The sequence below is a fragment of the Chlamydotis macqueenii genome, chromosome 5 (genome assembly GCF_036417535.1).
Source record: "Chlamydotis macqueenii isolate bChlMac1 chromosome 5, bChlMac1.mat, whole genome shotgun sequence".
NCBI lineage: Eukaryota > Metazoa > Chordata > Aves > Otidiformes > Otididae > Chlamydotis > Chlamydotis macqueenii.
Genome location: NC_141560.1, coordinates 1,160,934 through 1,174,605, shown reverse-complemented (window position 1 = coordinate 1,174,605; position 13,672 = coordinate 1,160,934). Strand labels below are relative to the sequence as shown.

The following is a 13,672-nucleotide window of genomic DNA, read 5'->3' as shown; positions in this document are numbered from 1 at the left end:
GGATCTGACGATAGAAAACTTATTTTATTCTGCAGAAAGAAAAGAAAAACATAATTTTATGTGGGGAATATCCTTTTTAAATTGCTTAAAAAGAAAAAGCCTTGCTCAGCAGAGAATTTGATTAAAGGTGAAAATTTCTGAGAGGCAAGAAGATTGTGCTTAGGAAACGGGAGGTTTTTCCTCTTGCTGTGAAAATATAAAACCTCAACAGAAATCTTTCAGCGCGGACGAGCTCCGCGGGGGTTGGCTTTTGGGACCGACGGGTTTGACCGCAGCGCGGTGGAGACCCTGGGAGCGCCCGGTTAGCGTGGCCCCCGCGGGACGGGGGCCCTCCGGGGCTGCAGTGTCACCCGGGCGCTACTGAGGGGTTTGGGTGCATCGATCCCGTGCCAGCGGCAGCCGGGGCGGGGGCTGGGGCGGGCAGGGAGGCTCCTTGGTGGGGCGAGCGAGCCCCGTGGCAGGGTGCCGGGCACGTCGCGGGGTGCGAATGCAAACGCCGGCGGGAGCGGAGGGCACCGGGGCTGGTGAGGGCCTGGGCTGTTTTCTAAGGACCCTCGGGAGAACACAGGGCATTAAACCAAAAAATTGTGCTGGAGTGAAACCGGGGTTCTTCTTACAGGTAAGCAGGACTTCGTACACAGTGTTTTCATGTGAGAGAAAGACAAAATAAATCCCCGATATCTTCCGGCGTTCCTGTCCTGCTGCTTTTAAACGATGCGTCAGCGTTGAAGTGGAAGAGGTCGGTGGCGGCACCGGCTCTTCCCCCGGCAGCGGTGCTGGAGCTGGGAGATGGAGGAGAGGAGGGGGTGAGGGTGACAAGCCCCCGGCCTCAGGGTGTCCCCTGCCTGCGGGTGAGCTCGGCAGCTCTTCGGGTGGCGGGGGCAGCGGGGGATTCGGCAGCACCGGGCAGAGCCCGTGGTTTCGGCGGAGGGCTGGGGGCCGGCCGGGAGGGTCCCTGGAGAGCCCCCCCGCCCCTCGGCCGGGCTGTTTGCTTCCTGAGGAGGCTGTCGCAGTTTTATAGCAACGCAGGGAAAAGGATTTTGAGCTCCGAGGGGATCTTACATGTATCCCTGTGACATTTGACATGCTAATCTTATGGAAATAGATTAATTACAAATGCTATTTCTGTAGGCTTAACTTACTATCATAAGGTCACTGCTGAGGGATAAAAGCTGATGAGATTGTACGGAATAATAATGCGAGCCGCAGGATTCCTCGGAACCATCCAGCAGCGAATTACAAATTTCACCGGAGGAGGACAGGGCAGGGATTAGCGGGGAGCTGCGGCTCTTCCCGTCTCCGGGAAGCTCTGGAGCAGCTCCGGGAAGGGGGTGTGCAGGGCCAGCTCCCCACTCACGATGCTGCAACACACGGGGAGCATCGGGGCCCCAGCCCGTCTGGGCAGGAGCTGGGCAGGAGGGAGGGGTGATGCTCCGCTCATGCTGAGAATGGTCGCATTCGTTACATGTAAGCTCACTTAGTCGCTTTTTTCTCTCTCTCTCTGTTTGTCTCTCTAATTCCAGGGGAATAATGCGGGCAGATGGGCGCAGATATTGGCTCTGTCACTGGAGCAGACGATGGAATTTGCTTTTAGTCATTTCCATTTCGGTTTATCCGGTGTTTGCGCCGTGGCAGCGCGTTGCCATGGGAATCGCCATGTGCAGGCAGCGGGCACGTGCAGAGCACTGCACAGCCGCCACCGAGACGTGGATGGGGGGACATGGGGGCAGCTGGGGACCCTCCAGTGGGCCCTTACTGGGACCCAGTGCCTTGGGGTGCTGTCCTCTGGCTGTGCACTGGGAAAACTCCCTCTTGCGAGCGCTATCCCGGCATATTTGCCACCATCCTTGACACCACCCCATACCCCAAATCCCCTGGCCGATCTGGAGACGGATGGAGCATTCCCCCGCTGCCCCGTCCGTCCCAGCGCTGGCGTGGGGCTGGCTCCGCAGGAGCAGACGGGTGAGGTCTGCCCTTTGCCATGGAGGAGCAGCAATGGGAAGCAGAGGATCAGGATGAGGGGTCATGGTTTCAAAATAGAGGGAGGTAGATTCAGATCGGATATTAGGAAAATTTTCTTTACACTGAAGGTGGTGAAACACTGGAACAGGGTGCCCAGAGAGGTGGTGGATGCCCCATCCCTGGAAACGTTCCAGGCCAGGTTGGCCGGGGCTCTGAGCAACCTGATCCGGTTGGAGATGTCCCTGCTCCTGGCAGGGGGGTTGGACTGGGTGGGCTTTGAAGGTCCCTTCCCACCCAAACCGCTCTGATTCTATGGTCAGCTTTTGGCAGGGACGCTCCTCAGGAAGGCTGCCCGTGGCTCCCAGGAGCCTTCCGACCTGGGCGGCTGCTCCGCTCCACTCACTTGCACTCCCCACCTCGCCCAAGCATCATCTCCCAGGCTTCACACCAGCGCTGAAGCCAGGGCCACCTCCCGTCGCTCTCCATCTTTCTGAACAAGATAAGAAAACAGAGACGGGACATCCTTCATCTCCTCGGAGACAGTCCCTCACCCCTTGCCACGGGCTGGGTGCCAGCCCTGGGACTGTGGGGTGCAGCGGGCCTGGAGGCTCCTGTTTGGCTTTGGGAGCTTGGCCAAGGGACAGGTTAAAGCTTCTGGCTTTGGGCTGCGGGTCCGTAAAGAGGCCGGGCAGCCTGGCAGATGCCCTGCAGATGGAAGCAAAGCTCTACTGCGGCCCAGCCCTGCCTGGCAGCTCTACACTGTGGGTTAAACCGCTCCCAAACCCGCTCCTCGCACATCCTTCTGGAAAGGGAAAAGGTGCCTCAGCTTGGTCTCACCCGGGAGCACGTTCCCAGCGTCACTGCCAGTCCCCACGGCGTGGGCCGCGGGCTGATGGCAGCGGGGAGTTGCCTGGGGGGTCACTTACAGCTCCCCATCTCCCCCAAAGCTGGCCAAAGCAGGTGTACGACTTAACAGCCGAGCACTGGCCAGGGTTTTCCGCAGCAAGCAGCGCTGCGAGGCGAAACGGCGTTTTCAGCAGCGCGTGACTCCCTGCCTCTTTTAAAAACCCTTAGGCAAGAGGGTGCTCGTGGTTGGGCATCGGGGTACTCGCAGGGAGCCACACCGACCAGGGTCCCACCGGCTCGCTTCCTCCCTGGCCCTCGCTGCGTACCGGCGGGAGCCCGGCTGCGGCCGGAGCTGGGGGGCTCAGCGCTGCCGGGGCACACGAGCGCCCCAGGGACGGGGGTGCCGGTTTGGGTTTGAATTGCAAAGACGTGAGTTTCCTTATAGCAAAAAAATTAAGGTAATGGAAGAGGATCTCATTCAGCAGGAAGGCTGCTCTTCGTTCCAAAGAAGGTTCTAACAAGAGCAGGAAAAATAACTGCTTGCAGTGGCAATAATTACAGGGACTTGATTTTTCTCCATTTGAACATTTTAATGACTTTTAAAGCAGAATCAGCTTGTGTTTTGGTTGGTTTTTTTTTTTCTTTCCAGACCATCTAAAACCTGAAAAAGTCTTTTTCCCCAGTCTTTTGTTTTCTGAGAAAATACCTGGAAAACCCAAATTGAAATGTAGAGACATTTCTGGAAAAGCGCTAGCGAGAGGCAACGGCAGAGTTAGGTGATTTGAGGGCTGCGCTGCGTCACCCTGCCGCCGGCCCGGGGACCAGTGTCCCCATCCCCATCCCCATCCCACTGCGGGGACCCGACTCCCTGGCCCCAGGACGGGGCACGTGCATTTCCCTGGGGCGAAGAGATGCGGGGCCGGGGCAGGAACCTCCCCCGTACCGGGGCCGGGACCCCTCCCGTGCCGCCCCAGGGAGCCGGTGAGGTTTCCTGCCGTTGCCAGGGGTTTGGGGACAATCGGTCGCTCCCGCTCAGGACCCGCGGGCAGGGCTTACCGTTCCCAGCCCAGCAGCACGGGGCGTTTCTGGGGCTTCCCCAGCTCCCCACGGGATGCACGGCAGCGGGACGGACCTCAGCTCTGCACGGGGCAGCGCTGCCGTGTCCTGTCTGGGGGACATGGGGGTGAGGCACAGGGCCCCCGCTGTCTCAGAGCTGGCCGTGGGCGCACTGCCCCCCGGGACGGTGACCGAGATTTGATCCGGCCTTGAGACCTTGAGTGGCCGGATGCCACACGTCTGGAGGAGAGATGGGGATCTGACACCCAGGAGAAGACCTCTGACCTGACCTGGGGCACTGGGGAGGCTCTGGAGCCCATCCTGGTGCTGGGCCCTTCCCCTGCCCCATCCCCGGTGCCTTTTTACGCCTTGGAAATACCAGCTCAGATTTTGTGTGGGGAAAAAGCGTGCAGTTCAGGATGAGAGAAATATTTCCAATTAGCTGATAATGAAGGATTGACAGGAGAAAACCGCGAGGCACAGGAGTGGCTATTAGTCTGACATTTCAACCCTGTTAGTCAGGTTAAAAATTAGATGCACGGTGCTGCTGAACAAGCCTGTGTCAGAAACTTGGCACTGAATTTCCCTGGGAGGGCGTAAACAACATCGCACTGAGGAAACGGGCAAACAGACGCCGAACGTGAGGACCGGTGAGCGGGGAAAGGGGCACCTGCGGGTCCCGGGGTCCCAGACCCCACTCTGGAGATGTGTGTCTTCGTACCACAGAGGGAATGGGCGTCTAATGCAGTCACACCTCTCAGGACCTGACCTTTAAAATGAGAGAGAGCCCATATTTTTGGACAAAGCTGCTAAGGCTCGCGTTGCTCCCAGCAACATCATGCCATGCACAGAGTTCCATGGTCCCTGTGTCCTCCCCGTGCCCTGCTTTCAGGTGGCACCCAGAGATGCTCCCGGTGTCCAGCTACATCCAGAATTACAGAATTACAGAACATCCCGTGCCATGGCCAAGCGCTGACAGACCCCCAGGGGGGTGTACATCATGGAATCATAGACTCACAGGACGGTTTGGGTGGGAAGGGACCATTAAAGCCCATCCAGTCCAACCCCCCTGCCAGGAGCAGGGACATCTCCAACCGTATCAGGTTGCTCAGAGCCCCGGCCAACCTGGCCTGGAATGTTTCCAGGGATGGGGCAGCCACCACCTCTCTGGGCAACCTGGGACAGTGCTCCACCACCCTCAGGGTAAAATTTCTTTTCCTAATATCTAATCTGAGTCTACCTCCCTCTATCTTGAAACCATCACCCCCCATCCTGTCACACCAGGCCCTGCTGAAGAGTCTCTCCCCACCTTCCCTGCAGCCCCCTTTGGGCACTGGGAGCCGCTCTCAGCTCTCCCTGGAGCCTCCTCTTCTCCAGGCTGAACAGCCCCAGCTCTCCCAGCCTGGCCTCACAGCAGAGCTGCTCCAGCACCGGCCACCCACAGACCAGCACCCCGGGGTGCAGGGTCCCAGGAGACAAGGGGAGCTCGACCAGGCTCAGATGCGGGTATCTGCATGGCCAACGTCTGCAGATGGCCAGAGAGTTCCTACTCCAGTTAAAACCAGGGCTGACGATGATCAGCTACGCAAAGCAGCCAATCCACCCAGCCCGCGAGCCGGGGTGGTCCTTCTTCTGATGCTCCACATCCTTCCCTGGGAACATGGGCACCCGCTGCCCTGCTCCGGGACGAGGCCGTCCTGGGCAGAGATCTCCCTGCCGTGTGCTGCGTGCGAGGCGGTGGGAGGGAAGAGAAGATTGACTTGCTCTGGAATTAGGATCTGATCGCAAACAAATTGGCTCCTTCGCTGCCTCTTCGTGGGAGCCAGGTTTACACGATCATGTGTATTAATGAGCTCAGAGCTCTCTGAAATGCGATTACGAACCCCGCGTTTGCGATTCATTTTGTGCGGTGTAATTTGACATTCTCTCAGCAGGAGCATCGTTAAGAGTCGTGCGTTTCAGGGACAAGGTTTGGGTGAAAAACCTCCAAAGTCCTTTGGCAGCCGGCTGCGACCTTCAGAGTGGCGGAGCGCTGCTTTGCCATCGGACCACGGATTGCTGCCGGAATGAGCGTGCTAAAAACAGCCCTTGGTTGGCACCGCGGAGGCTCAGGATTGCGTTTGTGCGTCGATAAGCCAGCGGGGCTGCGGCCACCTGCCTGCCACCTTTATCTCTGAGCGTCCCGGAACCTTCCTCCAGCTTCCACCTGTGGAAATGACCCAGAGAAAAATCCTGAGCAGGGCAGAAAATGGGCATTTTCGCTGCCAGAGCAGTGGGAGCTGGGGATGTCCCTGGGGCCACAGAGCTGGTGGAGGAGGACACGGCACCTGGAGGTCCCAGCGGCTGAGGTGATGCAAGGCCACGTCCTGGTTTGCACGGTGGACACTGGTGCATGTGAGCGAGGTCCTGGCCCTCCAACATCACCCCGTGCCTTCCCGTCGTGGTGGAGAACAGCCATGGGACGATGCTTTTGGGACTTACATAAATCACCAGCGACATTCGTTTCCCAAACTGGGAAACAGATAGCTGCCTGGCCATCAAACTGAGCAGAGATTTTTTTTTTTTTTTCCTAATTTCCTGCAGATTTCCTACAGAACAGGCAGAAGCGGTAACACTGATTACTTGTTGCATCATTAATATTTAACAGCTTGCCATAATAAAATATTTAAACTCAAATATATTGATTTTTAGCACTTTAATACAGTCGCAGCACAAACAGGATTAGCAAGGTCTCATATGCAGCGCTGTAATTAAATCCATAAACAACACTTCTTTAATAAACTTGCACACGAAACTTAATTTTGAGTAAATACTTTAAACCAGGCAGGATATCTGGGTGAACGGGAGGCCGGGCAGGACCCGGGAGGTTCGGGTTTGACCCGAGCATGTCCCACGCTTGCTGGTGGGGACTTCTCCTTGCCGTGGGACCCCGGCTGATGTTTTAGCCTCCCCCAAGTCAGTACCTAATTGTCGCCCTCCAGACAGAAATAATAAGAGGTTTAGCTAGAAGTAATAAGAGTTCAGGCTGAGGTTCTGTGTTTTGCTGCCTCGGGGGGCTAAAAAGTCCCCGCTGGTCCCTATGCAGGGGCTGACCAACCCTGGAACACCTGAGCAGGTCTTTTTTTCCTGGTATTTTCCAGGATGCGATGCCGAGCATCGCTGCAGCCCCCAGCCCGCCGTGGGGCTCATCGCCCTGCCTTGCAAAGGGCTCTGGCGACAGCTCCATCTCCGCAGGGCGGCTTGGGAGTAGCGGTGGGGAAATAACGCAAAGGGCAGCGCAGTCGCAAAATAGAAAACAACAAAGCAAATTCACACCTATTCCTATTCCGTTCCTCTTTCACAAATATTTATGGAAAGCTTGTTTGCAACGCCAGCCCCCGTCTCCCTGGAGGCTCCCCAGGTTTCCGTTCTGATCAGCGCAAGTTTTGAAGCCGATTACAAGTTGCTGAGGGTTTTTCGTGGGAGATGTTTGGTTTCTGTAGGCAGGGAAGCTGAAAACTGCAGCGGACCAGTCCCGCGGGGCTGAGCTGGGGAATGGATGGTGGGTGACACGTTGGCTCTTCGCCTGCGGGGAAACCAGCCACAGAGAATAATTAAGCCGCATTGCTGGAAGAACCTGATTAACAGAGAGAAACCCTTGCGTCTTTGACTCCTTGGCTCACACCTGCTGAAAGCAGAATTATGTGCTTAAAGTGAAGAGCCAGCAGCTCGCCCCTGGCCTGTGCCCCCCGCCGGGCACAGGCTGTTTGTGGGCGCCCTGCTCGGCGTGGGTGCGAGGGAGGGGGGGCTCTGCCCGGCCGAGCCCCCGCGAGTGCCGCGGCTGGGGGATGCTCTGCCCCGGGTGGGTCTCAATCCCCCGGGAGTGACATTTAATAGACTGGGAAATATAATCTGGGGGAAGCGTTTGGTGCATATTTTTTTTTGCAAAATATTAGTAAGAGAAGATAAAAATATTATTTGTATCTGATTATAATGTTATGTAATCAATGCATGCATATTTACATGCACAACTAGTTATATAGTGATATGATCCCTTTGCAGAAGGTGCCAACCATTCCCTCTTTCCCGTCTCTCTCACATCGCACCACGGCCGTATTTCGCCCATCCAGCGGCACCTGATCTCGGGTACCGCTGGTGGACGTTGGCGTCGGGTGTTGGGTGGGGATGTCGCTTGGAGAGCACCCGGCAGCATCACCCCGTGATGTGTCGCGGTAAGCGTCCTAGACTGGGTGGCTGCATGTGAGAACGGGCCTGAGGAAAAGTAGAAAAGGTTGTGGGTACACGGGGTCACCACGCTGGAAAGCTGGGGAGAGGGAGGGGAGCCCTGGGCAGGGATTGTGGGAGGGGGAGGGCATCCTCTGCCCTCCTGGGAAGAGAGGATCTGCAGGGAAGAAGGAGCTGAGGGTTTTTCTGTCCCCGAGGTCTTGCAGCGCTTTGGGCTGCAGCTGAGCAGCAAGTCATGGCTGGGAGAGTGCCTTGGTTTTCAGTGCTCTCTGATTTCCCCCAAGGATGGATGCGACGGCCCTGGGATTAAGTGCCCCGGTGCTGTCCCACTGGTCCTGCCACCCCAGAGGAGACGCTCAGTGATTTCCCTGGAAGTCCCAGGTGTCCATGATGATGCAGCAGGAGCATCGCCTGCTTGGCCAGGTTGGCCGGGGCTCTGAGCAACCTGATCCAGTTGGAGATGTCCCTGCTCCTGGCAGGGGGGTTGGACTGGGTGGGCTCTAAAGGTCCCTTCCCACCCAAACCCTCCTGTGATTCTGTGATTCTACTCCCTCCTCCCTCCTGGCAGCCTCGGGTAAACCAGGCTCAGTGGGAATATTTGTTGTTGCTGCTGTTGGGTTTTTTTGCCTTTGCACTTCTGCAACTTAAAAATGCTGAAGCTAATTTAGCCTCCCGCATTTATTTTCATGAAGTTCCTGAGTGCCCAGGCTGCTTTGCCAATTACCTTCAGCTCAGGGAGATATTTTCCTGCTTAATTAAAGGAAACAAGAAAGCAGCCTGAGGCAGCCTGGACTGGAGTGATGGGAGTGGGACTGGCACAGACTGGGCTCACACCATTTCCCTGCCCGCCTTGGGGCTGCAGAGGCCGGACCGGTGGCATCCAGGGTCTGGGGACCCACCCCAGGGCACGGGCACTGAGGTGACCCTGCCCGCAGGATGCTCTCAGGAAGGGATGGAGATTTTGTTCAGATGCCTGACCAAAGGAGTTTCCCTCCTTGAGTGTGACCTAAAGTCTGGCTTGTACCCACGGCTTAAGCTCCACAAACCCTTCCCAGATGCTGGGATTTTGTTTTAGCATTTTTTATCCCAACTGTGGGTATCTGGGAGGACATTACTAGCCAGCCCTTTGAATCCCGCTAATATCTTCCCATATCGCATTTTTATATCATTAGAAGAATGATCTAGTATAACTAAGTGGATTGGCATCTACAGGGATGCCCTGGCAGAGTCCCCTGGCCGTTTGCGAGATGTTCTACATTCGGTTTCCCCTTTGCTTTGCAGCGCGTAGCTTCATTCAACAGCCAGCTTGGGGCGAGGGGAAGGAAAAGGGAAAGAGGAAGCAAAACCTTACTGTTGCTGTTCCCTGAGCTGCTGACTCCAAGAAGTATGTTTCTATCGGAAATGAAGTGATGCACTGTTTGCTAGCAGGAATGAAACGTGTTCATGGCCTGTTTGAGGTTGAGCAGAAAATAAAACAGAAAACAAAACCACCATAGTGTGCTGCTGGAAGGGCAGGAAGGTTGGACCCTTCAGAGGAGGGACGTCCCAGGCAGTGCAGCAGCAGCACCATTTGCAAGGCACAAGGCAGGGAACGGTGACCCTGCACCAAAATAGAATCATAGAATCACAGAATGGCTTGGGTTGGAAGGGACCTTAAAGACAATCTTATTCCTACCCCCCTGCAAGAAGCAGGGACACCTTCCACCAGCCCAGGTCGCTCACAGCCCCGTCCAACCCGGCCTTGGGCACTGCCAGGGACGGGGCATCCACAGCTTCTCTGGGCAGCCTGGATGCCTCACTGCCCTCACGGGGGAGAATTTCTTTCTCATGTCTCATCCAAACCTACCCTCTGCCAGTTTAAAACCATCACCCCTCGTCCTGTCACACCAGGCCCTGCTGAAGAGTCTCTCCCCACCTTCCCTGCAGCCCGCTTTGGGCACTGGGAGCCGCTCTCAGGTCTCCCCGGAGCCTCCTCTTCTCCAGGCTGGACAGCCCCAGCTCTCTCAGCCTGGCCTCACAGCAGAGCTGCTCCAGCCCTCTCAGCATCTGCGTGGCCTCCTCTGGACCCTCTCCAGCAGGTCCACGTCCTGCTGATGTTGGGGGCTCCAGAGCTGGACGCAGCGCTGCAGGGGGGTCTCACGAGAACGCAGCCCGTGCCCAGCTAACAATCTGCACACAGAGAAATGTGCAAATGCCTTGATTTGGGAATACACAAAGTTCCAATATACAAATACACAAAATCCCATTTTTTAGACTCTCTGTGGCCAACAGCGTCTCCTGGTTTAATGTGATCATTTATAATCTGAAGGCAGAAGTCTCCTGCAATTTGATTTACAGGAAACGAGTCAGAAATAAATTTTATGAAGCTGGAGAACTAGGAAATGTCACACGCAAATGAATTGCCTGGAAGGAAGGGTGGCCTGGGGCTCACGGCTGGTGCCTGCACGTCCCCGTGGCCGGTCCAGACGGCCGTTCGAGGCGAAATTAATTAGTGGTGCTGAGCGTCGTAAGCGCACATATGGTGCTATGGGCGTGTGATATTTCCTTTATTATTATCTGCTACGTCCAGGTAAGTGAAGCTGAGATGTACGACCCCGGGGGCAGTGTCACATCTGATATCAGTGGAATTAGTTTAAAGATAAGTGTCTCACATGAAGTGCGGTTTTTGAGACTCACCCTCTCCTGGAAAAGTGGACTCCGACCTACTCACCGCAAGCAAGCTTTAAATGAAGTGCAGGGAAGAGCACAAGAAGGGTGCAATGAACGTTTTATATTCTCATCTTTTATTTCTTTTCAGTCCCAAATTTTGATGAAGTACTGGACTATCTCTTGCATATGACTTCGGGCAAGTTGAGTTTGCCACGGCCACGCTCCACAGAGTGACTGCGGAAATATGCAAAACAAATGTTATGAAAGCAACATGATTAAATTTCCTGACAGTGGTTGCCACAATGTTCAGAAACGCATGAAATGAATAAGAATCGTTCATTGTTTTGTTATCTATGCCAGGTTGCCAGGGAGGGAAAAAAAAAAAAAGATTTCCTGAAAATTAAAATAATTTTTCAATATGTTAGATAAATATCAGAAGAGGTGTTTGAGCCAGAGTGAGAAATATTTCAATTAAAAAAAAAATGGAAAGCTTAATGGAAAGGGCGTGCGCGGGGGCTGGCCGTTGGCAGGCCGGGAGGCCACCTGGCCAAGCGCGGCGGCTCGGAGCCGCCGGTCGGTGCTGGCAGCAGTGGGGACAGGCTGCGAGTGATGGCGGGTTCCCTCGGCTGCAGCGATGCCCAAGGGTGTCCCACCATGTGGGGAGGGCATGGTTCATCTTCTTCATCAAAAACCAGCCCAGACTGGCCTAGGTTCCTATAACTTGAACATTTTCAACATAAGAATCTACTTTTTACATCAAAGAGTGGAGGTCCTACCTTGGAAACCATTGAGGAGCAGAAGAAACCTCCCACCAAAGCAGCCCTTGAGGCTGCTGTTTTGCCCTAAGCACATCTTACCATGCTACTGCTCCATGTGACTTCTTTCCCCACGAACAGCCAACTAAACCTCAAACGCGTTAAAACCAAAAGCGAGTTTTGAGTGCAGCCCAATATTTTATATGCAATACTCTCTCGTCTGTAATTCGCTTGGCCCAAAGCAGAGAAACAACTTTTGTCGACTGCACTGAAAATAAGGATACGATAACAATGGCAGGGTTTTTTTCTTTATTCTTGATGATGGATGCTAAGCTAGCCGAAGCCTGTGGTTTGCCGAGCCAGAGGCCCGGGAAGCCCTGAGCGCTGTGTCGGTGCAACCCGGGCACGGGAAGGAAGTGGCCCTGTTCTATGGAATAGCATGAAGTCCCTGGGGCTGGTGGGGCATCGCCTGTACCAGCTTTGGGCAGTGTCCTGAGAGGAGACCGGCCACGACTCACGGGAGGGATAGGCTGCAGAAGTCTTAAAACGCGGATCAGAAATGCCGGAGGAGGGAACAACTGCCCAGGGAAGAAAGTCAGTAAGAGATCCAGCTGCTGTGTATTTGGTGTTTGCCTCATTTTTCTTCATTAAGCGGCACCCAGCGCTTGACACTTCGTGCTTTTTCCACATGCAATTTTTAGTAGTTAATGAAGACTTGCTTGCCAGGATACGAATAAATCATGGCAGCACTTCCCCCGACTCCGTCAGGGCAGCGCACATCAAACCGGCGCAGGACAGCCCCTGCTTCTCTTCAGCAGGCTTCGCACGGAGCAGATGTGGCTTATACCAACTTGCCATGGCTCACAAACCGTTCCTGAAACTCTTCTTGGAACTATCCCACCCCCACGTTCAGCCCTTGGAGAGCCTTGCGCAGGAGCGGGCACGGCCAAGGACTGTGCTGCCGCTCGCCGGCAGAATGCAGGCTCGTACGATGGCCGCTGCGTGAGGAACGGCTTCTCGCACGCCTTCCTCCCGCCTGCACTGGGCGGTACACGCTAATTTGCTTTTTAATGCAATAACTGGAGAGCCAAAGAGCCGATGGGGCTGAGCTGTGGCAGCCCGGGCCGGTGGCATGGAGCACGTCGAGGAGGAAGGTTGTTTCTTTCGGAGAGAGAGGGCTGTGTGCCTTCCCCGGCACGGGCTGCGCAAATGCCCCTGTTACTGGGAGCAGGTTTGTTTTGCACGGGGGTGCTGATATATCTGCCTGGTTTCCTGCCGCGCTCCAGGCAGTTGTTAACGGGCGTAAGTTTATTTGTTATGGCTGCGGTAGTGTGCAACATTTTTTAATGACTCCTATAACAGATTTAAGGGGGATGGAGAAGGGAAAGGGAAAGCGTGTTGGCCTCAGATGAAAATCTCAGGCCTTGCAGATTTCTAATATTGTTTTCCCTTCGGAAGGGAAATCACGATTAAATGTCCTCTACAGCTTATCGTGGTTTGCAATGAGTTTGAGTCTGCTCCTCTTTTCTGTTTCTTCGTGCATGGTGTCACTTACGAAAGAAGTAAAATGTCACAGAATCGTAGAATCACAGAACGGTTTGTGTTGGAAGGGGCATTTAAAGGCCATCCAGCCCAACCCCCCTGCCAGGAGCAGGGACATCTCCAACCAGATCAGGTTGCTCAGAGCCCCGGCCAACCTGGCCTGGAATGTTTCCAGGGATGGGCCATCCACCACCTCTCTTGGGCAACCTGGGACAGTGCTCCACCACCCTCAGTGGAAAACATTTTTCCTTACATTATTTGACTTTTCCTTTTTTCTGCCCTCTGCTCTGCAGCGGGAGGGACTGGGGCTGCGCGGGGATGGACCAGGGTGCAAGACCCCACTGAGCCCAGTGGGGTCACCCCAAGTAACTCAGAGGCTGCGTTTAACTCCTGGTTCCCCCCGACCCGGGATCGACTTTTCCCTGCCTTCCCCCGGGCACTCATCTGGCTACGCAGATCGGTAACGAGCGCTTGTTCTCATTTGTAGCTTGCCAGCAGCGAGGGAATTCGTGTAAATAGGTCAGATATGACACACAGATCTGGAAGCTGGGGCCTTTATTCTGTGGCGGGAAGCAAAATCTTTCAAGGTTACGGACATTTTTGCCGATGCCTGGCCGTGCAATGGTGAGTTGCTCTGC

General features: G+C 55.1%; 1 long non-coding RNA gene across 1 annotated transcript; it reads left to right on the top strand.

Moving 5' to 3' along the window:
- Positions 1-1,340: 1,340 nt before the first annotated feature.
- On the top strand, positions 1,341-6,540 carry LOC147600416 (uncharacterized). The gene is made up of 2 exons (XR_015258783.1): positions 1,341-1,467; positions 5,796-6,540. It is a non-coding gene; the product is annotated as an uncharacterized LOC147600416 (long non-coding RNA).
- The last annotated feature ends 7,132 nt before the right edge of the window (positions 6,541-13,672 follow it).